The 14,251-nt window shown below is 46.6% G+C and overlaps 1 pseudogene; it reads right to left on the reverse strand.

Moving 5' to 3' along the window:
• Positions 1–923: 923 nt before the first annotated feature.
• On the reverse strand, positions 924–2,074 carry LOC114702160 (annotated as a pseudogene).
• Between the last annotated feature and the right edge of the window lie 12,177 nt (positions 2,075–14,251).

Genomic DNA, 14,251 nt, shown 5'->3' on the forward strand with positions numbered 1-14,251 from the left:
CAGGTATGTTGCTCAAGGGAATCATGGTCTGATTTTGACCTTGTCACATATGACTTGGTTTAATCACAGCACAGCTTCCGCATACCTTCCTCAGATCTGAGTCTCTGAAGAGCCGTTTAAGGTGACTCAGTGAAAGTTAGCAACAATAAGATGTATGAGAGGGATGGAAAGCTCCCCTTAGGAGATGGCTGTTTCACAATGACCTTCCTCACAAGTGTGAAGAGATTTTTTTGAAGCATATTTGCTTGTTGTGGGTACAGTAGAGAGATGACCTAGGAGGTCCTCCTAGGGAAACACTCAGTAATCACGTGTTGTAGATTTCTCAGTATCACTGGTATGTTACTCCTGTAGCTGTGTGAATGTAAAACATTAGGCTCTTCCTCACTTCTTAGCCCAGCTAAGAACCCCGGGGAGTCTCTGGAATAAGAGCCATCTTATGATTCTTGTGAGATAACTTGACATCTTCAAGATGTGGACTGGTCATGGATAGAGAACAAGCATGATTAGAAGGTTGGGACTTTGAGCCCCACACCCTGAAACCAGAACCCCAGAGCAGAGAGTGAGGGGATTGTCAGTGGCCAGTGCTGTGATCAATCAAGCCTACATGATGAATCTCCTTTGATTAGAGTGGATAAGTGGCTCAAAAGTTCAGAGCACACAGTACTCATGTAGAGGACCCAAGTTAGGCTCCTGGTTCCAGGAGGTTGTATGTAACTTATATCCCCTAAAGTTTAAGATTTAGGATGACCCAAAAATCCCTGGCTTCTTAGAGTTCCTGGGGTGCCATGCCTTTACTAAAACACATACCTACACATAAGAACTTAAAGAGGTCTCATACCCTAGCGACTAGTGCCCCGTGACCCCGATCTGGGGGTGCCCCTGTTCCTGTGCCCAGTGTTACTGGTCCCTGCTCTGCCTCCCCATCAGGAATTCCACAGTGCATGTTGAATATGGAGAATCTCTTCTTTAACCTGAAGTTTGCTGCCAGCCTCTGATAGTTCATCCTGCTCTGTAGAAGCAACCCTTGCCTCATCATATCCTGTCTGACCCGGAAGCTCCATACTGAGATCAAGGGCAGCTTCCCCTGCCCTTTCCTGAAGCATCATATCCACTTGGTTCTGTGGGGGTGTTAGGGTGGTCGTGCAACTCATTGCATCTTCCAGTTGTTGTGTTTGCACATCAAATGTTTCAAACTGGTGTTCAAGTTTGTCTATTAAGGCAGAAATCTTTTCAATTTCATCCTACTCGATGTCGCATCCATAGACCAAACGACACCTGCCATCCACTTGGTCACTCTGGCTATTGTTTCTGCACTTTGACCTCTGGCTGCGGCAGCATCAACCCTAGCACTAGCTCTCAAGAAATGCATTGCTTGATTTGTTGATACATGCTCAAAATGCAGTCTATTCTTGCAACTTCTGGACTGCCTTTCTGAATGGCCTTTTTGTATCTTGGCCCCTTCAATTTTTCTTCTTTATCACATTTCTTGGAATTCCTCTTTTGGAATTCGTGTTTCAGTTTCCTCCATGTGTGTCGGAAACTTCCTTTGTGCGTGTGTGAGTGTGTGCGTGAGTGTGTGTGTGTGTGTGTGTGTATAAAGCTGAACTCTAGTTAGAAAAACACCATACATGCCAAAAAGTTTGAACATTGTTTACATATACTTTCTTTTGCCTTGTTTATTTTAGTGCATTAAGACATTTCAGGGAATTTCTACAGTGGTAGATTTATAGTTCTATATATTATGCATAAAAGTGTAAGACATTTGTGTAGATGTCTTTGACAGAGCTAGCATTAGTTATATAATATACAACTTTCTCAAATATTAGAGCAAACATCTAGCACCAAAATACTACTAAAGTAATTGTCAGAGTAACGGCTTTTTTTTTAATTGCAAGAATTTTTTTTAATTACAAGAATTTTCAGTAAAAAAAAAAAAAAAAAAAAAAAAAAAAAAAGAGGACTTAAAAAGGGTTTAGCAGCAAATAAATCTGAAGGGCCCCTGAAAAGCTGAATGCAAGGAGGTATATCTAGGCTCATATGCCCCGAGTGGATACAGAAGCTCTCCCACCGACATTGCCCTCTGCTCTACCTCTGCCACGTGGTGTCAATTCTCTTTACCCATTTGTTGCAGATGTCATTTGAAATCTCAAGTTCTGTGAGCATTTCTATCCATTAGGAAAACCAAAGAATGCCGAGGTATAGAAATGATGAATTTCTGCTGGCAATGGGCAGCTAGGTGAGAGAAGTCAGGTGATGGGCCTTTGAGGGCTGCTGTGGCCTTTTCCTTCCATGGTATCAGTACCAAATAGTATTTGGCAACACCCACTACTGTGCACTGGAGAACTGTTTAGTGAGAAAATGGTCAATTCATGTCTAGTGTCTGAAGCACTGTAGATCATTTGTAACCCTCTAACTTGAATGGCAACCTTCAGTGGTTCATTTTAAACTGGACCGATCATTCCAGTGAATAAAGGAGTAGACACTACCAAGCTGTTACCTGCATTATAGGAATTCTTATAGCACTCAAAAGTGTTGAGCGATTAATGTGACCAAGAACCTGAATTCCCTCACTTCATGTCTTAGAGACCTCTCTAGTTGGCTCTGAACAGAACCTCTTCCTTCAATAAACATTATTTGTTTGAATAGCCAAGTCACAAATCATTTTCAATATATTATGGCAGTATACAATATACTATAGTTTAAAAAAAACATTGGTTTTATATGTGTGTTACCTGCATGGTTGTGTATGAATTATGTATGTACAGAGCCCATCAGTGCCAGAACATCAAATCCACTGGAACAGGAATTACATTTGTGAGTCACAGTAAAGATGCAGGAATTCAAACCAGGTCCTTTCCTAGAGCAGCAAATGCCCTTAACCACTGGCTAAGATCTTCCTCCAACCATCAAGGCCACCACTTTTAATGATTTTAGCTTTTGATGATTCACTTGGGAGACTATCCCACTCTCCTCTCTGATCAAAGTCAGGTCCCTGAGTGGAAAGGAGTCAGGCTGGTGGGATCCTGATATGTAAATGCTACATCACTGTAAAGAGCTTTCCTAGCATCTCATGAGATGGCTTCAGGAATTATATGACTGGATAACTGGAGCTGACGTGGGTACAACTCTTGACCAGTGTAGAGCAAACTCCCACTTTGTCATTTTAATCCAGCCCTGTCACCTATCAGAAAGAGTCAGCACTCTATCATCACATTTTGCACCTTTATTTTGGAGATCTCAGCCTGAGCAATCATTCAAGAAAGGGCAGATTTCTAGGCATTCAATGTTCATTTGGTCTTTGGAAGTTGGTAGGTAGACAAGATAGCAAGGCAGCCTGACTAAAAGCACTGACAGGCTCTGCCTCAGTGGATGCAGAGGAAATAATGGCAGGGTTCTTCCCCACACTTTCCATCTGGAGCCTGTGCCTCCATCATGGGCCCCAGACAGTCTATACACTTCCACTTCTCTTGGAGGACTTCTTACAGACATGCTTAATGGTCCTCATGAACACATAAGGAGATTGGGAACCAGGATCTCACCATGGTAGCTAAACACTCCCAGTATTCCCCAGTACTTCTCTAACATGAGCTCTGTCACAGCAGGGGTCTGGTGACCTGCCCTTCAGAGTCCCTGGGGGAACACGTAGCTAGTGGCAAGGAAAGAGTTTGGTCCAGGAAAGGGTGGGCAGTGTTGCCAAAAATCAATCTTCACAACATCACTGCCGACTGAACAGAACTTCATGCTTCAGGGTGAGCAAGGCTCCCAATGGGTTGGCAAATCTTAGATTCAAAGGAGGTCACAGTCTTGTTATCTGCAATTCTTGTCCCCTAAATTCTCATACCATCTCCCCAGATCCTTAGCTTTGGAGCTGAGGACCTAGGACCAAACAGTGACCTTGCACAGTGGCCTCATCTGGAGTGTGACCCATTCCGGCTCTGCTTCTGCATTGCTGGTTTGAACCTGTGACTCCTGGCTGTACAGTGAAAACCCTGACAGGAGGTTCTGTCAGGTGTCTGAGCTTCCTGTTCGGCAGTCAGCTCTTCAGCAGGGCAGATCTCCCCATGCCCAGAGCCACCTCAGCATCCACAGGCATTGGGCAGACCATCCAGGAACAAGCACGCTTTGGGATCGTAGGGATCCTGGCTCCTTAGCTTCACCCTCCCTGAGATGTAAGCACATTTTCTAGTACAATCCTCAGTGAGAGGGGCCATCTATGGCACAGCTGTTCTAGACTTCAAGCATACCACCACTATAGTCACTGAAGTCCAGATGATCCTCATATTCCTGAAAAACACAGATGCATACTATGATTGTTCCCTAGCATCCAGGGTGACTTGAAGTCATCCTGCCCTGCAAAAAGTTGAAAAATCAGAAGATTTTATTATTTTAGAATAACTCTATTATTTGGGAATGTCCCCATCATACAACGCAATCCCGCTCTTCTGAGAACTGATACATTCTCCCCTCAACCCTAATATTTCCCCACCGAAGTAACTCCCTCAAGAATCATTTAAAAATCAAACTGTAGACAACCTCACTCTTCTTTCCAACACTTCATTCTTGTGGCCTTGGGTGCTTCAGTGTGTCACCCAGTGTACCCTTAGTTCCATGAACCTACCCACAATATGTCCATTGCAAGGAGTCACTGGTCTAGGTCAAGACCCATGGTACACAGTCATCACTCCGCCATCTAACTCCACTTGGATATCTTGTCTTTCCCCAGAATCATGGAGATCCTGTGGTTATTGTTCCACAGGACCAGTCCTTTCATGCACTCCATAACTCAGATAGGATTGATGGCCTTGACTAACTCAGCTACCTCCCAGACCCACATCCTGGGCCTTGGATTGACCACCCTAAAAGATTTTTCTAACTGAGGCCTCTAATATTAAAATTAATCTTACTACTTCAACAAGACTAGATAACAGGATGAGGTGAACGCCCCTCCCTTTTACACTATGGAAACATATACTATTACTAAGTCCCACAAGCCAGCCTAAAGTTTACATCTGGACACAGCTAGATGCAGAAAAGCAGGTGAGCTCCAGCCGTTAGCCCTCACTTGAACACAGAATGCAGCTAGGAAATTAACACAAGGAGAGGGTTCTATTCATAGGCAGCAATGTTCTTCACACACATCCATCTCCTGTGACTCTGAACCCACGCCCTGAAATGCTTGAACTTGTGGATTTTCATCCAAGTCCCTGTCATCAGGTTCAGACTGATGAATCCACACCAACTGGCCTCTAATTTTCACAGAAGACCTGAGGTTTACCCCTTTTCCCAGTGCATTATGCTGACACACTCCTCATATGCGGATTTGGCTTCTGAGTACAGCTCCACTCAAAAGGACCAAGATCTGGTACCTGGCCCTGCCCTGGAGTCCTGCTGTTGACTCAAAACTACATGTGCTGGGTTTGGATATTTACTGAGCCTGAAACTGGACCCTGACACACTATCAGCTCTTGGTGCCTGGTGCATCTGGATTTGTTTTGGCTCTTCTCTGTGGGATTTCCACACCTTGCACTAAGACCATGCCTGTTCCCTGAACTAGTCAATGAGAACTGCAGCTTTCAGAACAGCAGAGAGAGCAGAGCAATAGTCAATCCACAGGACAGGAGGAGGAAGGCATCCCAGCTGCAGGGCTGGCTGCCTCTCCAGGTTATTTTTTTCCACTCAGGGGTGGTCCTCTCAGTCTCCAGAACTCCCAGGGTATAATAAACCACTCCCATTGGAGGGCTTCTCCTTCTGTCTTGTCCAAGACTAAGCTTTGGGCTATCTTGAGAAAGCTGTCTGAAACAGCCATAGGAGAAACACTCAATGCAGTTCCCTTAATGCTCATCCACTGCTCCTGTTCCCCACACTGTTTTTAATTCTCTACAGATGAAGACACAATGCAGTCCAGAATTCTGTTTGGTTCCTGCTGCAAACCAGCTGGTCTGTTCTCACTGATGGTTCTGAAACAGCTTAACCCCAGGTTCACAAGCTTGGGAGGGAGTCAAGCATGAGGGGCTGACCCCTCTGAGGACTTGGTGTGTGTGGCCAGACCACTTGTATTTTCATAGAAGGACCCACTTGTACTTTTGTAGCTACATCAGCAAAGACATTCCCCATCACAGATCCTCAGGCTCAGCTCCCATCCACGTCCACCTCCTCATTGAAGACTTCTATGAATTGGATAACTTTCTAGATCCTGACATCACTGAGCACATCTCACTCCTGGATTACTTTTAAGATTTATGATCTTTACTAAGACTTGGGTATAGCAATGAAGGGTTTGCTTTTGTAGGTCTGAAGTCAGCACATTCCTGAATCTATTGGGTAGGGAGAATTGGCACCTGCAGATGCACAGGCCACAGATGCACATCCTGGTGTGGACTCTTTTCTGAATGCATTAGCTCCCAACTAGCTGTCTGGGGACATGACCTGCTCTGACTTAGCTAGCCTGGCAAAGTGTCCCTACATTGCTTATGGATGCTCCCCTGTGTGATTTCAGGGTCATAACACAAAGCCTTTTGATTTGGGGTTTCTAGTACCAGCAGTGCCAGGTGGTCATAGGTGTAGTTCCTGCAGATGCCATTGACCAGAGCTCCCCTAGTTCTTGGCCTAGTTACTCAGATGGGAGTGGTCTGGACACTCAGATCTGGGGTTCAAGTTAGTTTGCCCACCTGTCAACTTAAAGGTCTATAGGCTGAGGCTTCATTTCACTGTTGTATTGCGAAGGGGCTGTCCTGAGGCTCCTGACATCCCGCATCCCTGTCCCAGAGTGTAGGATGACAGGCACTTGTCACCACAACCACTTTGGTTCTCTTTTCTGAGATGGAGTGTAATTCCATGTAGCCCAGGCTGGCCAGAAATGTTCAGTGAACTGCCCACTTTTGTCCCCAGAATGCTGTGACAACTGGTGATTGACTGGACACCAGAGTTAGGTCTTCAGGTGTTCTTTCCAAAATTAAGTCTGTATTAAGCATTTGCAATACATGTTAAATATAGATATATTGAGACAATTTCTGTCTGTAGTCCAAGCTGGCCTCTACATTCTGACCAAATATTTTCTGCCTAATATATGTTGAGAGGCTCATAGGAAGCCTGGAGAGTTAATTCACACCTGGATTCTCAAGTCAGTGTGTTATAAGTGACAAAACACAAAACTGTCCAACTTTCTATAAACACAGTAATAATCTTTTTTGATTCCTAGCCTGGGCATGGTCGAGCATGACTTGATGGTAGCACACAGGAGACATGCAGTGAGAATCTGCATGTTTAAGGACACCTTAGTCCAATAAAGTGAGTTTCAGCAGGACAGCAAGGGATATATAGACAGACCCTGTCCAAAAAGTAGTTACTTTATAAATACATACATATTTACACACAGGAATTTGTGCCCTGCTGCAATGGTGGGAAAGTAATAGGGTCACCTCTCTGATTAAAAAAAATTGTGTAGATTCAAATGAACCACCAGGTCACAGCAGAACCCCACAGAAGGGACACTGGTGACAGCATCCTTAGCCTTTCCCTTCCTCATTCATGGAGACTGCCCATATCAAAGGACAGGACCCTGGGAAGCCCAACCTAATAAGGACCCTGTTGAAAGCCATCCAGGTATGCTACAAGATCCCTCATGAGTATGATCATGACAATACAACCAAGAATAGAGTGGGATTGGACCAAGAGTCAATTCTGACCTTTTAGTGCTTATTTTAATCAGTGTATAGAAAACTCCCACTTTGTCATTTTAATCCAGCCCTGTCACCTATCAGAAAGTCAGCACTCTATCGTCACAATCACCACCTTCACTTTGGAGATCTCAGCCTGAGCAATCATTCAAGAAAGGGCAGATTTCTAGGCATTCAATGTTTGTTTGGTCTTTGGAAGTTGGTAGGTAGACAAGATAGCAAGGCAGCCTGACTAAAAGCACTGACAGGCTCTGCCTCAGTGGATGCAGAGGAAATACTGGCAGGCTTCTTCCCCACACTTCCCATCTGGAGCCTGTGTCTCCATCATGGTCTCCCAGACAGTCTATACACCTCCACTTCTCTTGGAGGACTTCTTACAGACATGCTTAATGGACCTCATGAACACATATAAGGAGATTGGGAACCAGGATCTCACCATGGTAGCTAAACACTGCCAGTATTCCCCAGTACTTCTCTAACATGAGCTCTGTCACAGCAGGGGTCTGGTGACCTGCCCTTCAGAGTCCCTGGGGGAACACGTAGCTAGTGGCAAGGAAAGAGTTTGGTCCAGGAAAGGGTGGGTAGTGTTGCCAAAATCCTTCACAACATCACTGCCGACTGAACAGAACTTCATGCTTCAGGGTGAGCAAGCACCCAATGGGTTGGCAAATCTTAGATTCAAAGGAGGTCACAGTCTTGTTATCTGCAATTCTTGTCCCCTAAATTCTCATACCATCTTCCCAGATCCTTAGCTTTGGAGCTGAGGACCTAGGACCAAACAGTGACTTTGCACAGTGGTCTCAATGCAGTATGACCCATTCCGGCTCTGCTTCTGCATTTTGCTGGTTTGAACTTGTGACTCATGGCTCTATAGTGAAAACCCTGGCAGGAGGTTCTGTCAGGTGTCTGAGCTTCCTGTTCTGCAGTCAGCTCTTCAGCAGGGCAGATCTCCCCATGCCCAGAGCCACCTCAGCATCCACAGGCATTGGGCGGACCATCCAGGAACAAGCACACTTCAGGATCATAGGGATCCTGGCTCCTTAGCTTCACCTCCCAGAGCTATAAGTGCATTTTCTAGTACAATCCTCAAAGGAGCCATCTAATGAAGGCTATCCTAAACTCCATACACCCCCCATTATGGTCACTGGGGTCCAGATGAGCCTCTCCTTGTAAAACACAGGTACGTGCCAAAGTTTCCTAGTGTCCATGACAACTTGAAGACATTCTGCCCTGCACAAAAGTTAAGAAATCTTGACCCGGACGGTGGTGGTACACACCTTTAATCCCAGCACTCGAGAGGCAGAGCTAGGCTGATCTCTGGAGGCCAGCCCGGTCTAAAGTGTAAAATCCAAGACAGGCACCAAAACTAGAGAGAAACCCTGTGTCAAAAAAGGTTGAGAAATCTTCCAATTTTTACTATTTTAACAATTCTTTGAGAATATATCATACACCCCAATCCTGCTCATGAGATCTTTTATACACTCTCCTCACCCCTGAAGTATCTCCCATAAGAAATCCATTCAAAAATCATTTTTAAACAAAATAGCAGATCACCTCACTCATGTCGTCAACACCTCTTCACTTATCATAGTGCCATTGGGTGCTTCAGTGTGTCACCCAGTGTAACCTTAGTCCAGTGAGACCCACCCACAACATGTCCATTGCAAGGAGTCACTGGTCTAGGTCACTGGTCTAGAGCCCCTGGTACACAGTCATCACTGGACAAAACTCCACTTGGATATCTTGCCTCTGCCCAGAGTCATGGAGATCCTGTGGTTATTGTTCCACAGGACCAGTCCCCTTTATGCACTCCACAGTTCACAGATGGGCTAGATGTTAGGGTGGGCCAGTCCCAGTGGCCTTGACTGACTAGATCAGCTACCACCCAGACCCACATCCTGAGTCTTGGATTGGCCCACCCTAAAAGATTTTTTATGATGTAACATGCTGATATTAAAATTAATCTTACTACTTGAACTAAGTAACAGAATAGTTAAAGCCCCTCCCCTTGAAGACCATGGAACCATATACTATTACTAAGTTCCACATCTGGACACAGCCAGATGCAGAGAGGCAGGTGAGCTCCAGCCTGTTGTCCCCTGTTAAACTCAGATGACAGTTAGGGAAGTAACCCAGGGAGAGGGTTCTTCCTTGGGCAGCAATGCCCTTCACACATGTCCATCTCCTATGACTCTGAACCTGAGCCCTGAGATGCTTGAACTTGGGGATTTTCATCCAAGTCCCTGTCATCAGGTTCAGGTGGCCTGATGAATCCACACCAGCTGGCCTCTAGTTTTCTCAGAAGACCTGAGGTTTATCCCTTTTCCCAGTGCATTATGCTGACCACTCCCAATACAAAGCATTGGCTTCTGAGGCCAGCCCTACTCAAGAGGGCCAAGATCTGGTACCCAGCCCTATCTGGAGTCCTGCATGAAGACTCATCATACTCATGCTTATTATTGGCAAGTAGCAGTTCAGCACATGGTTATCTATATCCTCCAGGGCATCGGCTTCAGGCAGAGTGAAAGAGTTGGTTGCCAACTTGCCTTCAGAGCCTCATTGGGAGGGCTTAAGAAACTGCAAGCCTGGGTATGTTTCCAAGATGGATGCAGGATAAAGTCAACAGTGTCTCTTAGGCTGTTCCTCTATACCTAACAGTGGTGCATCTGGGCTGCACTCAACTGAGGTCAAGACCATATTGCAATGGGTCATTTTTAATGCAGACCCCTGTGGGGCATTTACCCACCCCACCCCCACAGTTCCCCAGAGTTTTGAGTGTGAGCAGCAGGAAATATTAGATAGGATTTATTGCGGAGAATATCATGGAGATACAGATAGAAAATAAAGGATAATCTCGAGAGGGCCTGGAACCTATTCCAACGGCCCTGACTGTCTCTGCCCCAGGGTTTTTATAGAGACGCCAAGGGGTGGAGCAAAAGACCTCCTCCCCCAGCACAGCCAAGTGCAGACCATCTCAGACGCCTGCACTCAGGCCCGTGGTCCTGATCATCCTCTATGCGGACCTGCTGGGTAAAGCCACGAGGAACTCGAGAACGGGCTCCCAGAGACCCCCATACTACTGTAGTTGCACAGAATACCTAACCAGCAGAGCTCAGCTGATGACAGATGTCCTATCAACCACCCAACCCACAGAGCTCAGGGGAACATTTCAGAAGGGTGGTCAGAAAAGCGTGTTCATCCTGTAAGATCCTGCCTTCTGGACAGGACCTGCCTGTTGTACAGGATTCTCAGAGCAGCTGTGGTTGCCCACATGGGACCAAGCGGGCGAAAATGGCCCACATGACTTGGGCAGAGTCTGACACATGCTGCACACAGCTGAGAAACCACTGGCAGTTGATGACTGGGGGGGTGAAGGTCACTTTGGGGTGGGGTTGTTTGGCCACACCCCAGCCGGTGACCCCACTTCCATGTTGTCAGCACTAGCCGGATGGGCTCAGTTGGTTTAAAGAGAAATTTTGAGAAGAGAGCTTGTTGAGGGTGTCCTGGAACAAGTTGGAGTGGAAGGTGTGCCTGTGGAGATATATGGTACACATGTATTCAAAATAAAGATACACTTGTAACCAATGCTTTAATGTGTGGTTGTTTAGCTGAAGAGGCAACACCAGGGAAGTTAAAATGTCCTGTGTCTTTAGTATTTGTCTATACAATGGTCTGCCAAAGCTTATCAGTCTCCCAGACAGGACATTGCCTTCTGAATTTCCTGCACTAGTCTTTCTTGAAGTTTGGACTTGCTCAAAGCGACAGTCACCAGTCACTCCTAGGCTCTACTGGCAATTTCTCCTGCCCCAGACCATCGTGAGTGGGTGACTGCCCAATTGAGCTCTTTGTAAAATGCCCACATATTCCTGGGCAGCCCCCTCCAGCTTTGGTACATGGAACCAGTGGATCCATGTGTTAGTGTCCATGTATTTAGCAAACTGAGGCAGAGTCAGCTCCTCCAGGCCTCTCCAAATAAACAGGAATGTTCCAATGCAGAGAGCATTAGTCACGACAAGCCCTGCTCTTTTGGCTTGCCTTTCTATTCACCCAGCTACCCTTTTCATCCTTGGGAGGGGAAAAAGGAATAGCATGTTTTTATTTCAAAGATTATGTGCAGTGCATTAGAAGCCCAGAGGCGGTAGGAATCTAGACTCATCCTGAGAATGAATTCAACACTAGGCATCAGACAGGGCTTTCTGGAAACCAGTAGGGATGTGCGGCCGACCAGCACATTGCTGTCCTTGTTCCTTGTACATGACAGCTTATCCCAGTGAGGAAAGGCAGTGTGATCCCACACCCTCTTCCACACAGGCTCCACATTTATATAGATGCCTTGGTAGTGCCAGAATATTTCCCTGCAACATCCCTTTAGCAATCCAGAAACAAAACAAAACTGGAAGTGGACTGTGATGGCTAGTTTTCTGTCAGTTTGACACTCTATAATAGAGTTATTTGAAAGGGAATTTCAGTTAAGCCTCCACAAGATCTGGCTGGAAGGTATTTTCTAATTAGTGAGAGGGAGGGCCCAGACCATTGTGAGCGGCGCCATCCCTGGGCTGATGGTCCTGGGTTCTATAAGAAAGCAGACTGAGCAAGCCATGAGCATCAAGCTAGCCAGCAAGCCACACTCCTCCATGGTCTGTGCCTCAGCGCCTGCCTCCATGTTCTTGCCTTGTTCAAGTTCCTGCCCAGACTTCCTCCAATGGGCTATGATAGGGACGTGTAAGCCCCATCAACTCTTCCTCCCCCAACTTGCTTTTGGGTCATGGTGTTTCATCACAACAGTAACCCTAACTGAGACAACTGTCAACAGTATTCCAGAACACATTGATTTGCAACAAATACTTGGATTCCAGCAGGAAGTTGGGTTTTTTTTGTCAGCTTGTCACAAAGTTACTTGGCTAGACAACTGAAAAAAAAAAAAAAAAAAACCTCCATCAGATTGCCTATAGGCAAGTCTGTAGGGCATTTTCTTGATGAACGCTTGATGAGGGAGGGCCCAGCTCATGGGGATTGTGCTGCCCCTGGGTAGGTGGCCTGGGTTATGTAAAGAAGCAAGCTGAGAAAGCATTCGGGAGGAGGCACTGAGTTAGGTCAAGCCAGTAAGCAGAGTTTCCTCTGAGTTTCAGTTCCTGCCATGGCTTCCTTCGGTGGACTGTGGACCTGGGATAGGTAAGACAAATAAACCTTTTCTCCCCCAAGTTGCTTTTGACCATGGCATTTATCACAAATAGAAACCAAGCCTAATAAAACCCAGGTGGCTCCAGGTATCACAATTAAGACAACAGAATTCCCAGTTACTCAGTTCACCGAGCACATGGTCATGTGATGGGCGCTGCTCTTCCAAGCCTCACGTGATGGCAAACCTGAGATCAAGATGTTTCCAGAGAGGAGAATCTAACCCTAGTTCAGGTCTCGAGACAGCCCCAGAACCAAGCAGGTGAGCTGCAGCCCGTACGTCCCGACTTGTCACCTGCTGCGGTTACATTTGCGACAAATTCCCTGTAGTCACCGCTCTATCCGCAGTGGGTCCACCAAGTCGGGTACCGCTCCTTCACCACCGAGACCCCACTTCTTCCCACCTCCAGTTTGACATTCCTTGAAGCACTTAGAACTGGGTTTCCGCTAAGCTTCCGTCACCACTCGGCTCTGGCTCACACCTGGGCTGAGCCGATAGTGGCATGAACTGATGGATTTCGTACTTTTCCCAGGGTGATAACTTTACACGGTGGCTCAGTCTACCTGCAGGCTGAGCGTTCTGCAGGCTCATCCTCCTCTCAGGTCAGCTCCATCCACAGTGCCTTGACCTCTTCCCTTAGAGCTGCCTGCTTGGGCCACGAAGACTTCGTGTGCTTCCCTAATCCCTCTTTCCCGGTTATGGGTATTTGTCTGGAGGATGGTTTTTTGGTCCTGCTGGTACCCGTCTTCACCTTGGCCATCACTCATGTGAAGAAGGCTGCTCTTAGCCAGCTGCTGCATTTGTTAAGGATCAGTTGGAGCAGGCAAGTGTCATTCGGTACAGATCTGAGGTGAATGGAAACTCTTTGGACTGTAACTGCTTCCCCACATAAAAAAGTCACCCAGGAGAAACTGGGCTTGTTGGAGCCTTAATTCATCCTGATGCAGTGTCGTCCTTCCTGACTGCATAGCTCTTTGGTCTGTACTGCACCTACTTTCACTTTGGCCAGCCCTCTGTGTTGAACCTACACTCAGGAGATCAGTGCCTGCATTTTTCCAGGAGAATACGGGCTTTTAGGGAACACTCAAGAGTAACTTAAGCCTGTAAGACAGGTAGATGCGAGTATCCCACAGGCGGTCTTGCTTCCTGGTGTTACACCCCCCCCACACACACACACACACGCCCTCTTCCCCTCAAGTGAACAGAGGTGTATGCCTATCTCAGACCTGGGATTCCCAGGAGCTGCTCTGCCGTGACCCCAGGACAGCAGTCAGAAAACACCGGTCCTTAATCCTCTAAACAGCCTCCTACCCTCCTGCCATACCCATTTGGCGATTTCTTTCCCCTCAGATGAGTGCCTGCTCAAGAGGCCTGGCTCGTGGGCTTCTTTGGCTTC

Source organism: Peromyscus leucopus, chromosome 16_21 (genome assembly GCF_004664715.2).
Source record: "Peromyscus leucopus breed LL Stock chromosome 16_21, UCI_PerLeu_2.1, whole genome shotgun sequence".
Taxonomy (NCBI): Eukaryota; Metazoa; Chordata; class Mammalia; order Rodentia; family Cricetidae; genus Peromyscus; species Peromyscus leucopus.